This window comes from Gracilinanus agilis, chromosome 1, assembly GCF_016433145.1.
Source record: "Gracilinanus agilis isolate LMUSP501 chromosome 1, AgileGrace, whole genome shotgun sequence".
In the NCBI taxonomy this organism is placed as follows: domain Eukaryota; kingdom Metazoa; phylum Chordata; class Mammalia; order Didelphimorphia; family Didelphidae; genus Gracilinanus; species Gracilinanus agilis.
Window position 1 is genome coordinate 563,797,662 of NC_058130.1, and position 6,089 is coordinate 563,803,750.

General features: G+C 37.4%; 2 pseudogenes; both read right to left on the reverse strand.

Annotated features, from left to right (window-relative positions):
- Positions 1 to 1,533: 1,533 nt before the first annotated feature.
- LOC123254163 lies at positions 1,534 to 2,608 on the reverse strand (annotated as a pseudogene).
- Positions 2,609 to 3,073: 465 nt separating this feature from the next.
- LOC123254173 overlaps positions 3,074 to 6,089 on the reverse strand; it is a 3,819-nt pseudogene continuing 803 nt past the window's right edge.

The window sequence follows — 6,089 nt, forward strand, 5'->3', positions numbered from 1 at the left end:
ACTTTAAACAATATTTCTGTTGCTGTATATATATAATGTTCTCTTGGTTCTGCTAATTTCACTCATTATTTTGTGTATTTAACAAATATTATACATTTCAAATCCTTAAACTTTAAGAAGCTGCTTATCTTGGGAAATACAGCCTGGAAAATAGCCCCTAGCTGACAAAAGTGAGCTGGGGGCTGTGCAGGGGACATTTGGCTTCCCCTCTTTCTTGTGATCTCTTATCTCCTTTCTCTATTGCTGCCTTTTTTTCTGACTGACTACTGGGGACACCAAAGCTGCCATTCTATCCTCGTGACCCAAATCCTCTCAACGATTTCCCTCACACAATTCACCCTCTGATTCTTTGGGAGACCAGCATGTTAAATCTCTTCATTTGGTTTACCAGAAGATTAACATATCAGATCTCCCCAATGAATCTCCATATATTTTGTCTATACATTTTCTCTCACTAGGGGGGCATAAAATATTGCATTTTACATGGAGGAAATTAAAACAATTTGGAGAATAAAAGGGAAAGAGAGAAAAAAAAATGATCGATAGACACATTGACATAAAGTCAAACAAGGAGCATTCTCCATTGGCATAAGAGTTTATAATCAAAATAAATGTTAGGTTCAGCCCCTTTCAGTTAAGTTTATTATATCCAAAATTTCACTCTGGATCTCTTGATGTAGTGTTTGATTTCTGCAAGCATCCTTATAACATCTTTTTCCAAAAGATCTACTTTCCTGGTCTGGGGTATTGGTGGTTTTCTTTTCTGAAAATTACTTTAAAAAATCTTAAACGTTGAATTTTAGGATAATTACACACTGGATTGAATTATTTTCCTCTCCTCAGATACCACCTCCTCCTGGTGTTGCAAATATTGGGCTGCTCTTTCCACTGAGGGTTCCCTTGTGTATGCTTGCACTGGGCCACTCATTACTTTGCCCAGTTCTATTGTTCTTCCCTCTTTCCCCAGTGAGATGGCTCCTTCCTATTTCCTCAATATTTTACTTGGCTGAAACCATGCTTCACTCTGTCTTTTATTGTTTCTGCTACTCCAAAATTTGTTTTGAGGCTTTTTTGTGGTTGTTTGGAGGTAAATTTGGGTGAGACTGGAATATTTCTTATCCCATAATGTTAGCTGCCATAAGTGGAAAGAAAATCATTCATAAAATTTAAAGGATAATAACCATAATAAGTATTTTGTCGTCCTCATGTAGATCAAATGTGGTGATGTGTGCAAAGTTATTTTTTATGGTGCCAATTTTATGTAGAATGTATTCTCTAGGACAAGAATTTCATTTCCATTTTTTTACAGTATTGATAAAGTGCAATGTTGTACAATTCCCCCTCTGCACACAATCAAATATTCAGAATGCCCAGATTTACCCAGTACTTTAATGTTACTTTTAAATTGCTTTGCTTGTATATAAATTTGACTCCTTCGATTTTTGGAAGCCTGTGTGAAATATTTCCTTTGGTTTATTTAATCAACGTCTTTGATGGTGGGTACGACCTCCTGAATGAGTTGCTCCACCCCCCTCAGAACTCACCAGCCATGCTTTCCAGCATGCCTCTTGTACTCTGATACACCTTAGTGATGATGGAATTACAGACCTTTTTGAATTCTTTCTGCTGATGCTCAAATTCTTCATTCTTGGCAGTCTGGTTCTTATCCAGTCTTTTGATTATTTAATTACATTTGCCAAGGATCATCTGTTTGTCTTCATCACTAATTTTGCCTGGCAGTTTCTCATCCTTTAGAGTTGCCTTCATATCGAAAGCATAAGATTTAAGAGAATTCTTGAAACATACCTTCTCTCTCTACTTCTTATTTTCAGCTTTGTATTCCCCACCTACTAGACTTTGCCCTTCATGTCTTCTTTGCTCAGATGACCTTTGTCTTTGGTGATGGTTATCTTATTCTCCTTGCCTGTGTTTTTATCCATTGCAGAAATATTGAGGATGTCATTTGCATCAATGACAAATGTAACTTCAATCTAAGGAAAACTCCCTACGGAGGATTCTTAGAAGCTCAAACTTGCCAAGCAGGTTGTTATCCTTTGTCTTTGCTCTCTCACCTTCATAAATCTAAATACACACACCAGGCTGACTGTCAGTGGAGGTGGTAAAAGTCTGAATTTTTTTGGTGGGGGTTATGTTATTGGGTGTGATCAGAACTGTCATAACTCCACCAGCAGCTTCAGTTCCAAGGGAAAGAGGAATAAGACCTGTACATTCTCAGATTTATGTCCAGACAAGGTGGCAGCCTGAACATCTGCACCATAGGCAAAAGCCTCATCCTTGCCTTTGGAGAAATCCTTCAGAAGCTTCTGGATTTTGGAAATATAGAAACAATAAAAAGATGATGTCATGAATCTGTGATTGACCTAGGTTGGCACCTCATAGAACCTTTTCCACAAAGTCCAGCATGCCAAGGAAGAGGTCAACATTCAGTTCTTCAAAATAGACCAGGATGATAGAGATATTGAAATCCGTAGCTTCATAGACTCAGTCTCAATGCTGGCTGTGGTACTGGAAGGGAGGGTATGTTTGCACATTCATAAGAGGTATTCAGACAGTGACTGGACTTCTTGTTTTTACTGAGGTCCTCCTTTTGTTTTCACTTGGAAAATTAATGAAATGATTGAAATGAAGGGAATGAAATGATTCATCAAGTAGTTGTCCATATCCTTCCCACTCAAGTATCCTCAGATTGAAGTTACATTTGCCACTGTTAGCAGTTCTAAAAGCTCTAACCATTAGTTGTTTCATAAAAAAAAGCCCTAGCTAGAAGTTACTTAAATAAATTCATAAAGTTAACATACACACCTCCAAATGGTTTATTTTTTTAAGTTGGATTTTTTTCTGTAGGGGGAAAGAGAAAGTAGGATATGGAATAGAAATAAATACCAAGGTAACTTGTGTTTTTCTAAAGCACAACAAACTGGCTCATAGGATGTCCTGTGCAACAACACAATAAAGGCTTAAAGCTTTAGGTGTTCCCATGATAATGTTTTGAAGATAATTCAGTCTCTGGCATTTGAAATTAAGAACACCCAAAGGTGTTTTTACACTTGACTTAAAAAATGACAGCCTCAGTGGTAAGAATGGAGACATAGAAGTTACCACGTCCAAGGTCAAAGATTAAACCATTTCTCTTATAAGTAATAGCAGCAATAGTTGGCCCATTGATGATTTGGAGTACATTGAGACCAGCAATGGTTCAAGTGTCTTTGGTGACTTAAGATTGGGAATCATTGAAGTAGGCTGCTACTGTGATGACAGCATTTGAGAAAGCCTTCCCAAGGTAAGTGTAATAATTTGTTTCATCTTTGTCAAGACCAGAGAAGGTACTTTTTCTGGATAGAAAATTTTGGTCTTCTATTTGCATTCTACTTGGAACATAGGCCTGCCTGTGTAATTCACCACCATGAAAGGCCAGTGCTTCATGATCTGACTGTAAAACTGCTTCATCAAATCTGCAATCAATCAGATGTTTGGCATCAAAGACTGTTGTTGGTGGGGCTCAATGCAATTTGATTTTTTGCAGCATCACCAGTTAAACGTTCTATGTCAGTGAAGGCAACATAGCTCAGGGTGGTCCTCTTTCTGTAGTCATTAGCAATAATCTCGGCTTTCCCATGTTGGTAGACTCCCCACAAAGGAGTAAGTGGTGCCAAGATCAATGCCAACTGTGGGGCATTGAAGGTAATAGCTGACCACTGTAGAGTAAGAAGTGTTGCTGCTGACCTAAATAATGCAGAGTTCTCTAAAAACATTAAAATACTATTCACATTTCACTCATCATTTGTCAATTTAGGGATGTTGTGACTTATTCAGATAGTACATTGACACAAATAGCTTATATTTTCTATGTTCCATAGTCCTTTAGGCACCCTATAATTATTAACTTGGGATAAATATTTTGCTTTACACATATATTATATACATAAAATTGAATTAAAATGAATTGAAGGAGGTAATATAGTATTCTAAAATATGAACAAAAATGTTGATAAAGTTCTTTACATTCATTTCTGAAAATTTTCCTTTTTTATAAATATATGTTAAGACTATAGGGCACTAGATTTAAATTTTGAATTGATCTTAAACCTTAAAATTTTCCTAAATACAACCCTATAATTTTACAAACATGGAAACTATGGGCTAGAGAAATTAAGAGAATTGTCACAGTTTACATGTGTAAGAGTGATGCAAATGTACTATATTTTGTATCTCATACATAGGGAGGGAGGGAGGGAGAGACAGAGAGAGACAGACAGACAGAGAGACAGACAGAGAGACAGACAGAGAGAGAGAGAGAGAGAGAGAGAGAGAGAGAGACAGAGAGACAGAGAGAGACAGAGAGACAGAGAGAGACAGAGAGACAGAGAGACAGAGAGAGACAGAGAGACAGAGACAGAGACAGAGACAGAGAAACAGAGATAGAGACAGAGACAGAGAGAAAGAGAGAAGACATACAGATACAGATAAGAGATCAAGAGAATAGACTATGATTTGTTGCAGGATTTGGGAGAGGAGAGTAGGGGATAGGTGGGACAAAGTTTAATAACCTATACATGCTTTTCCAACTACTGAAGCCCTTATGACTTTCTTAGAACAGAGAAGCAATATGAGAGTAAAATAAATGTAGTTTACTCACACAGTTTTACTCATTTCCTTTCCCTTTTGAGAAAGTAGATCTCTGGGAATAATTTTCAAAGGCTTGGGAGTATGAAAAAAGCTAAGAACTAAAATGGGTTTCTGAACACAAGTCAAAGGAAAGCTGAACTGAGCAAGTTTGAGGACACAGTAGAGGAGAATTTAGTTCTATGTTCATGGTGTACATTATCTTCTGGTAGAGTAGAGCTGAGGGGAGGTTGTTCATAAGGGGCCTGGAAACAAACTCTGCTTGAATAGCTGTATCCCTCCCCTGCTGAGGACAATGTTATTAAGCACAGAATCCCAAGGCATGATGGCCCTAAAAATATCTGGATAACTAAGGACCAAGTATAGCAGAGAAATAAGGCATAGAGGGATAAGGCACAACAAAGTGCAGAAACAAGACATAACCAGAATTTATAGGCAGCTCTGTAATAGCAGAGGAGTAAGTTGCCTTTAAATATGTGCACCCATATCTCATATTTTTTTGTGTGCAGTTCCTTCAAGTGTTACCTATCCATGTTCACTCTTCCCATTGTACATATACACAAATTTAGGATAATGTTTTCTTATTTTGACTTTTATTATGTGGGTTTTTTTTCATTAAATATCTTTGTTTTGAACTGTGTGCTTTGGAGTAAAATAGTAAAAATAAATTCATGAGTTGGGGCTGATGAAATATAACTCAAAGAGAATTTTAATCCATAAAGAACCTAGAAGCAGAGATAGCTTTCTGGGAACACATAGTTGAGGAGGAATGTCTCAGGTCTACATTATATTCAAGTACAAGTAATGGGAAACTTTCTAAAGTTGATATTGCCATTCAGTAACAGCACTAATTTCCAGCCAAAATGTGTCCCTAAACAGAGGCAAATTGATCAGCTTCTATATACCTTCTATTACAAAAACCTGGAATTTACACATGGAGTAATAATAATTGGGGAAAAAAAATCTGGATTTCCACCCTGGAAATGCATCAAAAGCAATTCAAACTGGCAATAGGGATGTTACCAATAAGCCAATGTCACTGTAAGAAACCAAGGTGGGATCCTGAGACCCATTAAGGCTAAGAGGGACTTGAATCCAGAGGCAGGGAGAGTAGAGGGCTCCCACAGAAAGTCACAGGGGTGTCGTGGGGATCCAGCTAGGTTTTCTGAGGGCCCTAACACTGTATTTAGACTCAGCTAGAGGTTCCTAAGAGTCCAATGGTCTGATCCTGAAAGAATCCAAGGACTTCAATTTCAGAGGTAGAGATAAGCACAGGAACCCAAGTAATGCAGGGTGAGACTAATGAGGGCTGAATAGCCCATTCAAAAGCATGCCTGGAGGGTAGGGTCTAGTCCTGGCACAAAGATCTAGTTCAAAAACTAAAGCCATAGAAATCAGCAAATAAAAATATATATATATATATATATATATATATATATATATAT